Here is a 16,778-nt window from a genome sequence, read left to right as displayed (position 1 = left end):
TGCGAGGAGGCAGCTCCTCACCGACTCTCTGAGGTCACCCAGAGGGCTGTAATTGTCAGTCACTTTGTAAGAGTCGGAACAGGTGTGACTTTCACCAACGTGGACGTGTGTAATCACAGCTCTTCCTCCCGTGGGCTCCTCAAGTCCAAAGCAGGGGTCACCTCTTTCCCACTCCTGCCCCCCATCCGTACAAAACGCCTCCCAGCCCATGAGACATGGACACCAAACCCACTTTCTAAGGACAGGTGCTACCCCCCCACCCGCCCCAGTCACTACCAGCAGCCTGTGGACTTGAACCCAAAGCAGAGCCTCTCACGCTGCAGGCAGGAGGGGGAAATCAGGCGCCCGACGTGGAAAACAGCCTGGCAGGTTTTTATACAGTTGACTATACACCACCGCACCGCGCAGCCACTCCTAGGTACTTACCCAAGGGAAATGGAAGCACCGCACGTGGGTGCTTGCAGCAGCTTCACTTATACAAGCCACACCCTGGACACAACTCAGTGGGTGGGGATCCACCCACAGGAGAAACGGTGTAAGGCAGCCCCCACGACGGAATACGACTCGTCAGGGAGCAGAGCACACGAGGCCGTGCAGGAGTGTCAAAGCTTCACACAGGCTGAGCGGAGCCAGGGCAAGGGTCCGTCACTGCGTGACTCTGTCTCTATCAGATTCCAGAAAATGTAAGCTGATCCACAGCGCCCGACAGCAGATGGGGCAGCAGGAGGGGTGGGTCACAGAGGGGGTAGGGACACATCTGGGAGATGGGCACGTTCAGTGTACACCTCGGCAAAAATCATCAAATCATCAACTTTCAACATGTAGTTTCTCTACATAATTGTAACTCTGCAAAGTTGTAGAAAATAAAATGACAGCAGAAAGAACACGACAGCTGTCATATTCACCAACTATTCTGATGGTAACACCAAGTGTTGTCACCTGAGGGTCACAGACGACTGCACAGGTGAGTCCTGCCTAAGCAGGTGAGGACTGCGCAGGTGGGGGCTCTCAGGTAGCGCTGCACAGACCTGTACGCTGCGCCAGCACCAGGAGCCAGAGAGGAACACGGCCAGCCCCACTTACACTCCTTCCCCACCACCCAGGTCCCAGGCCCATCGCCCGCCCTGAGCCCGGGGCCAAAGGCAGGTGCTGTGGTCAGCTCTGTGCACAGGTGGGGCAGCGTGACTAAGCCATGCCTGCAAGGCCAGGCTGGCCTAAAACGGAGGAAGAATCCAGACTGCCACCCAATGCCCTTGGAAGGAATGCAGTGGACAGAGCACTGGACAGGAAGCAGAGGAACCATCCTGCAAAGTCAACTACAGGGCGACTCTGGGTGGCTCGGCCATTCTCTCCATCCCTGGTGCCCCCATCTGAAAGATGGACAGTGCCATCTGACCCACTGCCCCACGCCTGTGACAGAAAGCACAGCACCTTCCGAGCTCCCCAAGAGGAAAGCTGGCTCTGCTGCTGTACCCAGGACTCTGCCACTTGCAGCTCTGCCACCGTGCTTGGCGTGACCTCGGCGAATCACTTTGATTCCCAGGGCATCAATGTCTCCCTGTTATGCTAATGACAGCTCAGAGGGAAAGTAACTTCTATTTATACATGTTAAAAATTAACTGCTTGCGAGCATCTCCAGTATTAAAATGTCACGTGATTCGCGTGGCTTACATTTAAGAGCTATCCTGTCAACCAGCCCAGATAAAGGTATTGCAGAACTCGGGGGGGGGGGGGGGGGTGGTGGTTCAAAGGCACACTCTGGAAATTCTCCCTCCTCCCAGCCGTGAGCCTGTAATCATAGGCAGCCAGCTTGCCCCGTGTGTCCTCCTCATGGAATCACCACCGCCAGACGGAGCGTCCCAGGACCACCAAGCCTCAGCAGTGGGGCAGCAGGGAACCAGCAGCCGTTAGGCTCTTTAGACCCTCGGTGAGTAAAAGGCTGTGTCGATGGGAGCTACAAATAACAAATCGGAATCAGCAGGAGCGGTGCACACAGAGAATTCCCCGGCACCTCTGCTGACCTTGGGCTGACCTGAGAGGGTCCTTTCTCCTTTACTGAAACTTCATACCCAGTGGCCTGTGTGAGCAACTCCCGAGTCTGAATCCTGGCTCAGCTACCTCCAGGTGTGGGTGGATTTGGGCAAGGCTTTAATCTCTAGCTCTCGACCTGTGAAATGGGGGTTCTACCTCCTCTGTCCTGGGGTGACCGGGATAAAATGACAGAAAGTATATTAAGCCCTTGACACAGGGTCCCACAGATGGCACACACACAATAAACAGTTGGTGCTATTCTTATTTTATTAAGTGAGGGGAAGGGAAGAAACTAGGAAGGTGTTCATGAAATGTTCAATAGAAATTCCTGGAATCTGGAGCAGGACCAGCTGTCAGAGATGCCTCCAGGCAACAGTGTCATTTACAAGGCAAACCCAAGCCTGACCAGGCCTCACCCAGCCCCACTGCTTCTCGCTGACTGGCCCTCACAGCACGTGGCATTTAAGGTATCTGCTGACATCCGCTCTTCCTAAAATTCATAACCAAATTTGAGACAGAACCACAGCAGGGCAGAGGGTGCTCCGGCTCCTGAGGCAACAGGCATCGCGCGCTGGGCCGGGCACACAGGCCCGCCTGGTAGCTGGCCACCTCCCGACCACGTGACAGAGTCCGGACAGCTGCTTCCCTGGGGCTCTCCAGAAACAGAAGCTCCGCAAAAAAAACCCACCACCACACGTGATGGCAGTAACCCCCAAGGAAAGGGCAGGAAGACCAGAGGAAGGACTCAGCCCCAAAGGGTCGGTCAGCGTGGATGAGTGTGGCCTGCTGAGCGTGACCCGGCTGCCCGGGGGCTGCTCCAGCTTCCTTCCTGCTCAGACAAAAGGCTGGAATCGCACCGAGATGATAACACACGTGGAGAAAAGAGCAAGAAAACAGACTCTAGCAGCTCCCTCAGCAGATGGCCAGGGTCTCTGCCCGTTCAGCTCCCTGTCCACCCCAAACCTCACTTCTTCCCATCTTTACAGAGTTAACATCAACACGGGCTTGGTTGAGGAAAACAAGAGGAAAGGCTGGGCTTCCATCAGTGGCTTCCAGCCTCGGTGGCCCTGCTCCTGTGGACGCGACTTCTGACAGCTCCTAAGCAAGAATGTTCCCAGGGACATCATATTTTCAAACCAACAGAGTAACTCGTGGTCAAATACGAGTAAACTCAAGTTTCTGATTAAAAGTTCTGTTTTTATGTCCAGAAAACCCCCAAAAGGCAATGTCGTAGTCATCACAGTTTCAGGTATGTGTGTTTAAATATTGGAACCAAAGCTTTAAAAACCCGGAATCTGAATCTAACAGGAGTTATGCAACAAGAGCCAAGGTAACAGTAACCATGGAAAATGTATCTTCCCAACACAAGTTTCTAGAGAAGTTCACTGCAATTAGCTTTGCACTGTACCTTCCTACAGAATTCTTAGGCAGGGCTCGTTTTAAGAATCAACATGTGTGTGCAGCAGGATGGAGAACTGTGAGAACTGTGTCCCCCCGGCACTAGCAGGCATAAACCCCAACCATGACGGCTCGGCCCACGCATGTCTCCATCCCCACCCACCACCCGCCCTCCACCCTGTTAACAAACAACTGCAAAGGCTGCTGCTTTAGGGATAAAACAGAAGACCCCCCCCCCCCAAGCTCCTGCCCTTGGGGGAAAAGACATCCAAACACATCCAGACACACAGGTATCTATAAATCGCATTAAGCTTCTACGACAGAAAGAGAGAAGTGGCAGGGATGAGTGGGTAGGTGGGTGGGTGATGAACAGGGGGTCTGGCCAGGTGGGGTGGCCACGACAGACGCCCCGGGGTCCCTCCAGAAGTGGCATCTAAGACAAGGCTCGGGAGTAAGAGGCCTTTTCATACTTAGAGAAAGCCAAAAAGTTAAACTTTCTCCTCTGGGGGGGTGGGGGTAACAGTGAGGCTGTGAGCCTGTGGGAGAAAGACTCACCAACCTTTTAGAAATTCAATCCCCAGCTGCATTTAAGGAGGTGACAACTGCACTATATTTGGACATAAATTCCCTTCACCTAAAAGCCTCCCCACAAAATGGAGATGAAGGCCAGGGCTCTGGCAGGAGATTTCAGACCCACTGGCTCATTGGAATGGAAATCTGGGCTGGAAGAGAGCGCCCTGCAGTCCAGGAGACTATGCGGTCCCTTTGGCCCCTGTGACAGCCTGCGCGTGTCACAGAGATGCCCTCTGGGACAAGGGACAGCAGCACAGAGCTGTGGTGAAGACTGCAGAGACGATGGGGGAAGGAAGCTGCTGATTCAGTCCCTGCCAATGCCCTGTGTGCACAGGCCAGCTCCGGGCAGGATGTGGGGAGAGCTGCAGGGGGTCAGGTGAGCAGGAGGCTGGGACTATTAGCCCAGGGTGAGGGGAGGTGGTCGCTGGCACAGCACAGCCCAGAAGACGTGCCCCATGTGGGCCTAGTCGGGTGCTGTAATGAACACTGCAGAGCCAGGAATCACGCATAACTCGGCTCCCAGGTCAGCCTGCAGATGAGGCCAGTTTGGAGGCTCCTCCCTGCACCTCATGACTGACAGCTGAACTAGACTCGTAGGGTTGCCTTAACACCCTCCGTCCACAGGTACAGACTCCTGAGTTGTCCCTGAGCACCCACCATGTGCTCACACAGTGACAATGACATGCCATCACCGGGGTTACACACAGTTCACACCTGCTTTTTACTGTCTCTCACTGAGCCCGGAGGGAGCAGGATATGGCAGAGAAGTTGGTCCTTCTGCAGATGCTGCACACACTCAGCTGAGGCCTTCGACACGTGTGCACATGTCACAGGCACACAAGTGCTAGACCATCCACGTACTACGTGGATTACATACACACACACAACATGTTTCCTTTTTTGGATATTACTCTATTGAGCAGAATTTCACTGTTTATTGGGGGAAGAGGACTGTGGGTGAAACAACTGAACACAACGCCCTAAGGCAATCTGCCCTCGTTGGACCGAGACTTCTCCTCCCCACCCTCCCATCCGCACCTTCGCCAGATCAAGTCAGTTCAGGGACTGAGGAGCAATGGATGGGGCAACGGCAGTCACTCTGGAGACAGGAGGAACCTTGAGATCAAAGTTTAACCCCATGGATTCGAGCCTCTGAAACTGAGGCCCAAGGGACACCCGCATTTCTCAAAGGTTCCGTGGCAGGAGCCTGTCTTGGATCCCCAGGCCAGGATTGTCTGCCCCCTACAGGACACAGAGAGTCGTCAAGGCAGTGGTCCTCCATCGTTCTGCTTCCAGGCAGCTGTCATGGTATATAACACGTTCCAAGAAAAAAATGCCTGAATTCTGTCTCAGTACATCGGCTGCTCCTAACAGCAAAGTCCTGGGACACAGAGGACTTTGTGCCACCGCTCTCACCCTCAAAACTACCGTGGCCCAAAGAGGGGCTGCCCTCCCCCACCCCCACCGCACACACACGCGAGCTCCGCTACAGATTTCCAGTCAGAGTTCAATTCAAAGTGTCCGTTTGCGTCCAAGTTTGAACTGTATCAAGATTAACACGACAGAAAGCTTACTTCCGAAGCACAAGTTAGCCAGCTCCCCCTGCAGAACGAGGCACCCTTGCATTCGACCCACACTTAATAAGCACGTGCCCCGCTGTGCCAACACTGCACCTGGAACCTGAAGCCACGACGCTGTTGCCAGAAATCCACTGGATTCCACGCCCAAGTCAGACCGGCCCTGGGAAACTTCGCATTCTGTAGAAAGTGCTGGCTCTAGGTGGACGGAGAGAGACCTAACGCTGACGAGTGGACAGCCAAGCCGATGGGTTGAAAGAAGAACATTCTTTCAACTCTTCCATATGTTTGACAATTTTATCAGAAAATGTTGAGAAAAAGATCATCCTCAAGTTGGAGCCAAATGTCATCTTTTAGCAGTGAGACGTCTTGCTTCACTAAACCCACGCCCTAGACTGTGGGACACCCCTTCCCCTGGGCAGAACTAGAAGAGCCCCCAAGCCCACAGGTGGGTCGGGGCTCCCTCGCCTCAGGGGAGCAGTCCGTTGTTGCCCCCCCCCACCCACACAACACACAGCGCCCCAAAGCTTCTGTCCCAGACAGACAAACCAGAGATCCTTTGATCTCCGAGCAGGCAATCGGCAGACAGACTGAAAAGTCCGAGAGTGCCCATTCAAGCTGCATTCCACCAGAAGCAGAAGCTCGGACCCTGGGAAAAAAATGCAGGCTCCCTCCTAAGTGTGGAGCTCGGAACCACTCCCAGGAAAAGCAGCCGTGCCATGAAGGCCCGACCCAGCTCGCCGGCTCCGCGGGGCCTCTAGACTCTGGAGAGAAGCATGGAACCCAGTGCCCAGGTCTTTGGGCAAGCTGGGAGGTGAAGGACAGCACTGGTGGCGCTGATGGGGAGGGAGGGACTCAAGAGTAAGGCTGCAGGCAGAAAGAGATGTATAACTTTCTTACTCCCCTGCACATGATGACCAGAAAGGCAAGTACAGACTGAGACATCTGGGTAAAAATGAAATTACCTTAGTGAAAACTGGACACTGACTTTTTTGTGTGAAGACAGTGGGATTTCTTTGGGCAGAAATGAGAGTTTCCCAAGGCCTCCTGCTGAGGCAAGATGACATGGCACCTGTCGGTGACCCCCTAAACGTCGTCAGCTCCCCATCTTCAGGAGCTCGGACAGGGCTTCCTCCTGGGCCTTCTGTGTACACCCTCTCCTCTGCTCGCCCACCGGCCCTGGCCTCGCACAGCCAATGGCCAGCTCACCTCTGTGGTCCAGCACCTGGCCCTACCAGCCCATGGATTAAACTCCCGGAGTAAAAAGTACACACCCTCATAGACAGACAGATAACTACAGATACAGATACAAATATGCAGACGTGGATGAACACGTCAGCCAAGCATCACTGGCCTGTGCTCTGCATTGCTCTGCAGAAGGCACAGCATCCAGGAGACCACCTGGTCAGGCAAGCGGCCGCAGGGGCCACCACAGCACAGGGTCTGTGAGCGGCCCGATCACATCCCGCCCGCAGACCGATTCAGCTCCTGGGGAGTGAAGCACACCAGCCCTCCTGCCAAGATGGCTGTGTACTTCAGACACTGTTACAGAACCTGCAGAGGAAGAAGAGGCTGCAGTACATTCCAGACGCCTGCCTCTCAGCCCGTATGACAGAGGTCGTGGCCCCTGAACCTCCACATCCACGCCTGTGCTGTAGCGACAGGGCCCACCTTTACCAATCCCGTGACCATCCCGTGTGGCTGGCACTCCCTGCCACCTAAACCTGGGGGCATCTGCGATGGAACCCTCCCAACAAGCCCCCCGCTCCTGCGTTCCCAGGACCAAACCTCCGTTCCCCCCCCCCCCACTCCTCCACCCTGAGACTCACAGGCAACCTCAGGCTGCCCTCTGTGTCCACCTTCAGAGGCGCGTCTGCTTTCTCACTGCCTGGTTCCCCGCCTTCCCTCACAACCCTCTGAGCTGAAGCACCCTGCCACTCCCCACGACCACAGCCCCCATTCCTAGCCCATTGGCAACAGCTGAGCACACTGCCCCTCCCTCCCTACACGAGGGTCCATCCTCAAGAGCCCGCCCTGCCCAATACCGCGCCCGGCTGCTCTCTGGGGCCCACAGGCTCCACTCCATCCTCCCATCCTCCCCGCCCTCCCGTTCTCAGCAGACTGAAGAGATTCGGTCTGGAGGCTGCACTCCTGCTGCCCAGGGGCCTGGAAAGCCCTCCACTACTGCTTCCCACTCAGGTCCCCAGCACTGCCTGGCTCTATCTCTAAGGCTGTGGGCGCCTGGGCTAGCTCTGCAGGGCGCTCGCTGGGAGAAAGGCTCAGGTCGCCACAGCTGCCTAGCCCCCCGCCCCAACACTGGCTTTGCCCGGGTTGGTGCCTGATAACATCTTGCCCAGGGATTCTCATGTGAACCACTTCCCATACTAAACAAAGTAAAGATAAACATGGCCCGCCCACTCCCATCCCTCAAAGTAAATATTTGCGTTTTGTGAAGCCACTGGAGAAGTTCGCACAAGCACACACCCCTCCACCCCTCAGTGGGGTCCTTATAAGCTCCTGGCCTCGGAGAGCCAGCATGGCCTTTGTGGAGGGGACAGGCAGTTCCCAGGACACTACAGAACCAACAAAGAAAATAACCCCTTGAGAATAAAAGAGTTGGCAGTACTTAGCTTTTGTTTTTCTTTTGTGCCTTTGCATAATTGCTACAAACAACAGAAACTGAACAGTGCTAATATGTAACTATTAAGACCACAGAACAGTTTAGGCCAAAAGTAGCAAATGAGTTTCCTTTCAAATACTCACCCAGATCCAAAGGCTCCCGAGAACCCAGGCCCCAGGTGGTGAGAAGGACTCCAGGTGGTGCCAGAAAGAGTATCCCATCGGCTAAGGAGGTCTCCCCGGAGCCAGGAGAGCGGAAGGGACCGGCCTGACTCAGGGGAATGGTACCATCCTCGTTCTAAAGGAAAGTACTTCTTGGTAAAGGACTTCACTCACCTAGCTCCATCTAGAAAGCTGGAATTAGTCAACTAACAAGGAATTAACCGTCTATAGAAAATCCTGCATTTGGAAAACCTAATGTCTAAAACAGTGCGGGGGAAATATGTGTATTCGCCACTTAAACATTTGTTAACAAATAGAAAGAATGTAAATCAAAGGAGGAAGCAGCGACAGAGCCATGGTGAGGGGCAGGAACCAGACCTTGAACAGCAGTGCAAGGTCTCTCCAGACGGCGCCGGCCTGATGGCAGTGTTAGGATGGCTGAGTCAAGCCCAGGGAGGAAAGGTTAACAAGACGCAGCAAGCACTGTGCTCCCAGGCGGACAGGCAACACAACGGGGGCACGTGGGCAGCAAAAGGCACGGACGGGACCATGCACAGCCGCACTGGTCACACCCGCCCCAAACATGACCCAGACGCCCATCGATGGGAGAACAGATGGATAAACAAAGGCAACCACCTCTAACGAACGCACTGTGATGAGTCTCCCCGTGCAGCCGCCTTCTGGTTCTTGATCTGGATGCTGCTCACACACAGCGCTCAGTCTGTGGAAACGTCCTCCCTGTCTGTATTTAAGTTCTAGGGCCAAAAAGGGGGTTCAAAAAAATGAGCAAGTTTGAAGTGGTCTCATTCCCACCAATCCCAAACTCCAAATAAGAATACATGGAAAATCAGAGAGCAGGCAAAGCTAAAATCAAAACAATGATCCTTTGTTTGTTCGCATGTTTGCTTGTTTGTTTGTTTGCTTGAAATCAGGTTGCCAGCCTGCACTAACAGGAGCGTGTCAGAAGAGGAGGAGACTGAAATCACTGCCCACAGCAGCACCCCAGATCTATGAAAAGAGCAAAGGGCGGGTGGACGGGTTTCCGGAAGTGCCCTCCCTGGAAAATATACCAATTCTCCCCTCACAGAAGAGGACAACTGGAAACATGCAGCAGAATTTCAGGGCAATCAACTCCCCCCAAATTTCTACTGCATTGCAACAGCTCGCAAGTAACCTTCCCTGTAACAACAAACCTTGTGAAGCCCACCGTCTACCCTGGCAGGGAGAGTATATAAGAAGTAAAAACTCAGAAAACTAAGGTAGATCTTGTTTAGGGGTAGGTGTTCATTACAAAACATTCTCCTTCCTTCAAGTATCCTCAGTATGGTTAGTACATCCATTATCAACTACAACTCACTGAATTAAAATTAACTTCACACCCTAAAGATACTGTTTTCCCTTAGGACTATCACCTAAGAAAATGGTAACAGTAGCGTTTGGGAAGCCCTGATCCTCAGCTGAAATCAACATGGTTCTATTTGCGAGAGCTTTCTCAATGTTGACATTTCTAAGAACAAACATAAATCGTTTGTGAGCATGGCCGGGAATTATTTGGAATTCTTCTCCCAGAACCATGAAAAGCATTTCCCACCCCTTAAAAAAAAAAAAAAAAAAAAAAAAAAAAAAGGAAGAAAAAAGAAAAGAAAGCAGCTTCTAACCATGATACTAATGACAACCAGACGGCATGAGCAGTTTTAAAGATTAGACAGTTGCTTGTGTAGAAACACTGTGCAAATACTCCAACACTGCAGCCCAAAAAAGACAGTCCCCATCAAACAGCGGGAGAAGTGTGAAATTTGCAAATGAGCCCCTGGTTAAACAAAACACCAATCTGTTCCCAGAGAGCTCGGGGTGGCCACCTGTTCCGGGCTGGGGCTGGGGGCGAGTTCTGACTACCAGTGGAAGAAACAATATCGGAGCGATGACAGCCCCCCTCGGCCCCGGGCCCCACCCTCGAGCCTATATTTAGTCTGCTCTTTATAGAATATCTCCCAACCTCGCACACAGACAAGCTATTTGGCTGGTTATTCAAAGGGTCCATTAAGAGCCTCTTCTGGCAGGGGTGGTATTTGTTCTCCTTCCCTCTCCAGGCCCCAGACGCAACCAAGACACCCCTCCTGGCCCTGGTCAGCGTGAGCGAGGACCACAGGGGATGGAGGGACTGGACCCATGACAGTGCCAGCCTCGCCCCGGGTGGGTCCGCACTACACAACGGGGGCCACCGATCCCTGTCCCCTGGGAGGCCAGCTCACTACAGCACCCACAAAGCCTCGCACTCATACCCCGTACCGAGGTAACAGATGCTGCAGAGATTAGAGGCTGACATCTGCAGAGTGCATTTTGCTCCTCAGAGAAAAAGGTACTTAACAAAAGGAAGGAATTATGTAGCTAAGCACCAGATCAGAACCCCGAACCCCGGACTTTAAAAATAACTAAGCCTGATCTGCTTTGCCAAACTCAATCACTTAAGCGAAAGACTCAAGGGATCTGGTGTGTTGGGAAGGGGGTGGGGCTGAGGGAGGGGGTGCGGGTGGGGGCACGGGTTTGTTTGAAAGTTGAGAAACATGAAACAAGACCAAATCAGTAGTTAAAACAAGCCAGAGCCAGACTCACAAACTATAAACACCTGCAGGGTACACAGGCAAAAAGGATGCAAAATAAGGGATCTTAGTCTTAACAAAATAAAAAAGTCTGGTTTAGACAGAAAACAGAGGTGGTAGTAACAGGGCCACAGGTTTTGTTTTGCAGGTTCCTGTCGCTGCGTCTCCCTTCTGGCTCCTCTCACAGCCCTTTCAAGCTGCTAGTAACACCCAGCTCCCCACTCACAGAAACGCTCCTTCAGCTCTAAAACAGCAACTTCACACTGCGTCGCCTGCTGAACTGTCCTACCAAGTGAACTGTGCAGCGCCCTGTCTAACCGCACCGGAGACCACACTAAGACTCAACAATCTCCAGCGGAAAGGAGGAAGGTCCCCTAGAAGGAAACGGGACGTCCGCTGGTGCTACTCCCTCGGGCTCCCCAGGCGCTGACCACTTCCCCTCGCAGGGCGCTCAGTGGCATGGAGGTAGAGTGAACTCAGACAGGAACCCACTGGGACCTGGGTTTAAATCCCTCCTCTGCTATGTTTACACTGTGTGACCCCGAGCAACACCCTGGGCTGCTGGCCCTCCCCTGCAACCTGCAGGCCAGGTGAGAGCAGGCCGTCCGCATGAGAGCGCTGGCCCAGGGGACCCGCCCTGGTCAGGGGGCTCCGGCCACCCACGGCCCAGCTTCTCCAAGTGCTTCTCTGGACCAGAGCATTGGCAGCCGCTGGAAACCCGTTAGCACAGCAGGTTCTCGGGCCGCTCCGGACCTACAGACCTAGGAACTCTGGGGGAGGGGTCAGCATGTGCTTCCCCAGGTCCCCCTGCCCCCATGTGATCCGAGAACCACTGCTCTCAGTATTGCTGAAGACACTACACTATGTCGGCCACCCAGTGTGTCACTCATTTGTCTCCATCACTGAAAGCGATCCTGTCTGAAATGCGCTGACACGCAGCATAAAGAAACATGGCTTTGCACACGGTCGGGTTGAAAACTTCGCCAGGAGTCAGCAAGCAGTCGGTCGTTGTCTTCCACTACGTACACGAAAGGAAATCCCCTCTGCACCGCCAGCACCACACGGCATTAGGTCTCCCCCCAAGCTCACCCACCAGACCCGAAAGGTGCGCGGCCCTAGACCTGTGCGCTGTGACAGGTGTCAAACGCCCTGACGCCTGCCAGAGGAGAGACACTGTTTACACGGCCCCAGGAGGCGCAAAAGGACCCAAACTCCAGAGGAAAATGTTCGCGCCTCTGGCAAGTCAACAAACAACTCCTGACCATCCTGCGAGGACCAGACAGGACCCATCGAATCACACAGGAGATGAGCAATGACCAGGCCCTCACTCGTGCCCTCCCAGAGCTCCCGGCCTGTCAGGCTGGAGCGGTGTACGGACAGGAGCTGCAGGCAGCGGAGGGCACGGGGGAGGCGGACCTTTGTTTTGACTGGGAGAGGCCGGGAAAGATGCTGACATCAGCCAGACTGGAAGGGACGCCAGGACTGTCCCAGGGTCAGACCCACGGCCATTAAGGTGTGAGATGCAACCTGGAAGCAACGAGCAGCCACGTGAGAATTATGTTCCAGAAGGAGACTGTGGCATCTGTATCAATAACAAAAAGGCCCCCTACCTTTTGATTACACTGTTGATCACACTTGAAATATCGCAACTACAGTCGATAGTGGCAAAGGGAAACTATGCTCCTCGTGGCAGAAGAAGAAATGTGCTCCCTGAACACACGCACTTGCAACTCCCAGATGAAATACATTTCCGTACGGGAACACACTTGCAAAAGTCTTGCAAAAGTCCTGCCGTGGTAAGGACTCTACAGAGAACAGGATACTTCCAGGTATTTGCAGCATTCTCAAACCCTTCCCGTCCTGGACGAAGGGGACACACGACACATGCTTAGGACGGCTTGCACGCAGGGCTTGTGGGAACTGTGAACAACCACGCGCTCTATTTCTATGTCCGACGGAGCTGGAGAGCCGTCACGAAGGTCGGCTCTGCCCAGCCCACCTCTCTCAGGCACATCCACGCCTTCCGGGCGTCAGAGGTGGCATCTCGGTCACGGGACTGCCACAGAATGAGCTGGGCACTCTGCAGAGCACAGATGCTGAACAAAGGAGCTGCATCATGGGAGGAAGTGGGCCCCCACCTCATCTGCCCAGGTCCCCCACATGGGGGCCCAGCCCTGGAACCTCCCTGTGAAACGGCCCTTACCAGGGGTGCCGGGCAGAGCTCTCCTGCCAAGGATCAGACCATTGTGACCTACCTGGAGCCCTCAGAGGAAGCCACACAAACCACGGGTGGGGCCAGTGGGGAGCGCCGATCCTGGTGACCGGCCGCCTGGTGAGGGTGTTAGCACGAAAGCCGCTGCGGGCTGAAGCAGTGCCCTGCTGGCCGGGCTATCACTGGCACCACAGTTCTGCCACTGCCAAGCAGAATCACAATGTGCAATTGCCAACAGAGGCTTTGACCCTAAAAGAACAGCTTTATTTAATAAGAAAGGCAGTTGACTCATTTTCCTCAACCCCATCAACCCCAGACAGGCTTTTTCAAGGAGAACTGAAGGGGAAACCTAGCCAAGCTGTTTGCACTGGAGGCAGGCCACTCCCAGCCTCTCTTCAGGGCACAAAGAACACCCGTGCTAGGGGCGGCACATCACAGCATGCCACACCCCCATGGGACACTCCAGAAATCTGAAAACCATCAGCAATGCTTCCTCAAACTCCAGAGATTTGGGGAGAAAAATAAATCTCCCGAAATCTGAAATCAAGATTTAAAAACAGAATTTTTATTTTATTTTATTTTTTTTTTTTGGCAAAGTAATGTTTTAAAACAAGACTGAGAACAAAATCACACTTCCCAGGCCTACAAACGGTCACAGACCCAGGCGTCTTTGGGGTCTCACTGAGTTCTTTCAACTGAAACATACACCACTGAGTCCATCTCATTAGAGATGTTTGCCCGCCAGGCCCACTCCAAATCCCTCTGACACGCGCATCAGCCTAAGCAGCGCTCCGTCTGACAAGGTCACTCCTTCCAACAGCAAAAGCTCCTGGAGCTGCCGGAGAAGAGGGAAATTTTAAATAAACTACAGCACAGCCAAATGCTGGCACAGTATGCCAACATGAGAAAACATATCTTCAAACTTTTTCATAACACGGAAAGGCGCTCACGTTGCGCTTGTCACAAAGCTTTGTAAGTTTCACTTCAATGTTGCGCATGCACGTGGGGGGTGGGGGGGGATCCTAGTAGCCGGAAGAGTTTCTCGAATGCACACTATTGTCTCTGTTTGGTGGGACGGGCGATTTTTAAACTATGTGCCATGATGTGCATATACTTTCCTGATTGGAAGTGGTTCTATTTTATAGTTTGGAACGAATGATTGACATTTTGCCGCTGTAACATCCTGACCTGCGAGGTTCACGGGCAGGGCAGATACGATGTTTCTTAGTCACTGGGAAGCTCCCAGCGCACGCCTAGTTGTCCCACTGGGTCCCTCCAAATACATCTGCAGTCGTGTCCCATGGCATGCGCTCGGGTTCGGTGTGAGTAGACAGCCCACACCCCACACAACACACCAAACTGTTTCTGTATTGTCCTCTCTCCTCATACAAAAAAATGTTGCCATGTCACCTTTGAGCAAACCTCTCAATTTCCTCACCATATCTGAAAACTGGCACGGGGGGGAGAACATTTCAGTGTAACACGTGAACCTACAGTTCATGAGAAGGGGCGGTGTGAGGTGCTGAGCGGCTGCAGAGCTGGGCTCTCCGTGCAAATGCTCGGAGACCAAATTCTGAACGGCCTCAGTAATGTCCAGGAGGTCATTTCCCCCCAGGACCTCCATCTTCTACAAAATGAAAACGAAGCCAGCACACATTCTCTCACAGGGTTGGTACAGCCACACAATGAGGTGACGAATGCGAGCGCATTTCAGAAGTTCTATAAAAATGAAAAGTGGTATCATTGTTGATAATGCAAAGAACAGAAGCATATCTGAATGATTCTTAAGCCTCGTTAAATTCACAGCTCTGACATAACAATACTATAGACATCCCTTTTATTTTTTTTAACAGAAAAATCATAACACTATCAAAGCACCAAGCAGGATTCCTTCGCTGATTCTGAGTCTTATTGAAAATGACAAGGATTCCAGCACGAAGTCTCCCATCATAAAGGTAGACATCAAGCTACCAAAAACCATCCTCTGGGAACCACATAATATTTTTTTTTTTTTAAAGAAACACGAAAACCACATCCTCTTGCTAGAAAGTCAAATTGCTTTGCTGGAAGTGCTGGAGACCCCAGAGCTGGGCTTCAAGAATGGGAAATGAATGCCAGGTGCCTCATGCATGACGCTCAGCCAGCGGTCTCTGCACAGCAACGCGGTGCTCTCAGCCAGGTGTGTTCAATACCTGGCACTGGCTTTCGAAGTGTTTCATCAGACTCCTGCGGGTGCTGCCAGAGAGCTGCAGACAGTGGAAACAGGCACAGCGCCCCTTCACTTTGACGGCAACAGGGCCGAGCTCAGGCCCCAGAGAACTTTCCTGCAGCACCACCCCACCGTCACGGTCTCCCACTCGTCTTGTCAGAGGCACACCAGAGCCCCTGCCTCTCAAGAAATCTGGAAGCATCTTCAATTGCCAACAGGGCAGCCTGGTGCCCTGAGAGCCAAGCCCCACAGACGGCTGGAGCGCCGCTCACACCCTGTCTGGGAATGAACAGCCCCCTACAGATACAGTGGCTAGTGGGCAGCCTGGCCAGGCCACTGGTCAAGTCCACGGGGCTGCCAAGAGCACCATCACTCTTGGCATCACTGTACCAAACATTCACCATCTCCACCTGACTGGCCAAGCGTCAAACCAAGACACTGGGGTTAGAAGTGCAGATTGCATGGCGCCAGAGCAAAGCCTTCCTGTGGCCAATGCCCTGTTACTCACAGATGGAGAGGAGGTGGGCGACTGCCTAGAGCCGGGCTTTCGGACACACTCCTGCCAGGCCTTGGAATGTTCTCAATGTTTCTCAACAGCGGCCCTAGTGGCCTTTGGTTAGGGCAGTTCTGAATTACAGACAAGCCGCCCCGTGAGCCTTCCACCATCAGTGGCCAACAGTGACAAGAGGGGAAAAACTGCTTGCTGACTGACTGGGGCTGAGGTATAACTCCACGTTCCACGTTTGCATCCCACCTGGTCCCCCAGGTGAATCTTGGCAGGACCAAATGGATAAAGCACGGAGACGATCCAGGAGCCCAGGAGCAGAATAGTAAGAGCCACGGGTAACCCTGAGGGAACACCAGCCCGGAAGAGACACGGTGCCGCACCTTTCCTGCAGGGTCACAAACTCATCCAACATGCAGGAAGAGGGGGTGGCCTCCAGGCAAGTGAAAGTGAGACCCTGAGGCTGACGGACCCCCGCCCTCCTGGCAGAGTTATTCTAATTCGCCCAGGACTTTTGCTAGAAAGCACTCTATGGAGGCCAGCCTTTGCACGGCGCAGGTGGACCTGGACACAACGCTACCTGCAGCAGGAGCTCACTCTCTGCATGGGCTCAGTTCAGCGGCCTCCACTGTGCCCCGGAACTGAGCAAAGACACGCAGCGGGCGGCCGTGCCCCGCCTAAACGAGCTGGCCGGAGCCTCACCCCAGCAGCAGCACTTCTCAAAACACATCTTCAACGTCCAGCAACACGCTCGGCCCTGGCCTGGTCACCTGTCACGGGTCCGGTGGCGCCAACCTCTCCAGCCACCCCAGGCACGGGCTGGGCCGGGTCACTCGGGCGATCCAGAACAAGACCGCACTAAACCACTGTCTACAGGAGAGGCTCGACAGCC

At 53.6% G+C, this 16,778-nt stretch overlaps 1 protein-coding gene across 5 annotated transcripts in view; it reads right to left on the bottom strand.

Moving 5' to 3' along the window:
• Positions 1–16,778, bottom strand: part of AGAP1 (ArfGAP with GTPase domain, ankyrin repeat and PH domain 1) — a 513,425-nt gene that overhangs the window by 496,103 nt on the left and 544 nt on the right. The gene's annotated exons all lie outside the window — the stretch shown is intronic.

This window comes from Rhinolophus sinicus, linkage group LG01, assembly GCF_036562045.2.
Source record: "Rhinolophus sinicus isolate RSC01 linkage group LG01, ASM3656204v1, whole genome shotgun sequence".
In the NCBI taxonomy this organism is placed as follows: domain Eukaryota; kingdom Metazoa; phylum Chordata; class Mammalia; order Chiroptera; family Rhinolophidae; genus Rhinolophus; species Rhinolophus sinicus.
Note: the sequence above shows the minus strand (reverse complement) of the source record. Positions and strands in the feature narration are given on the sequence as shown.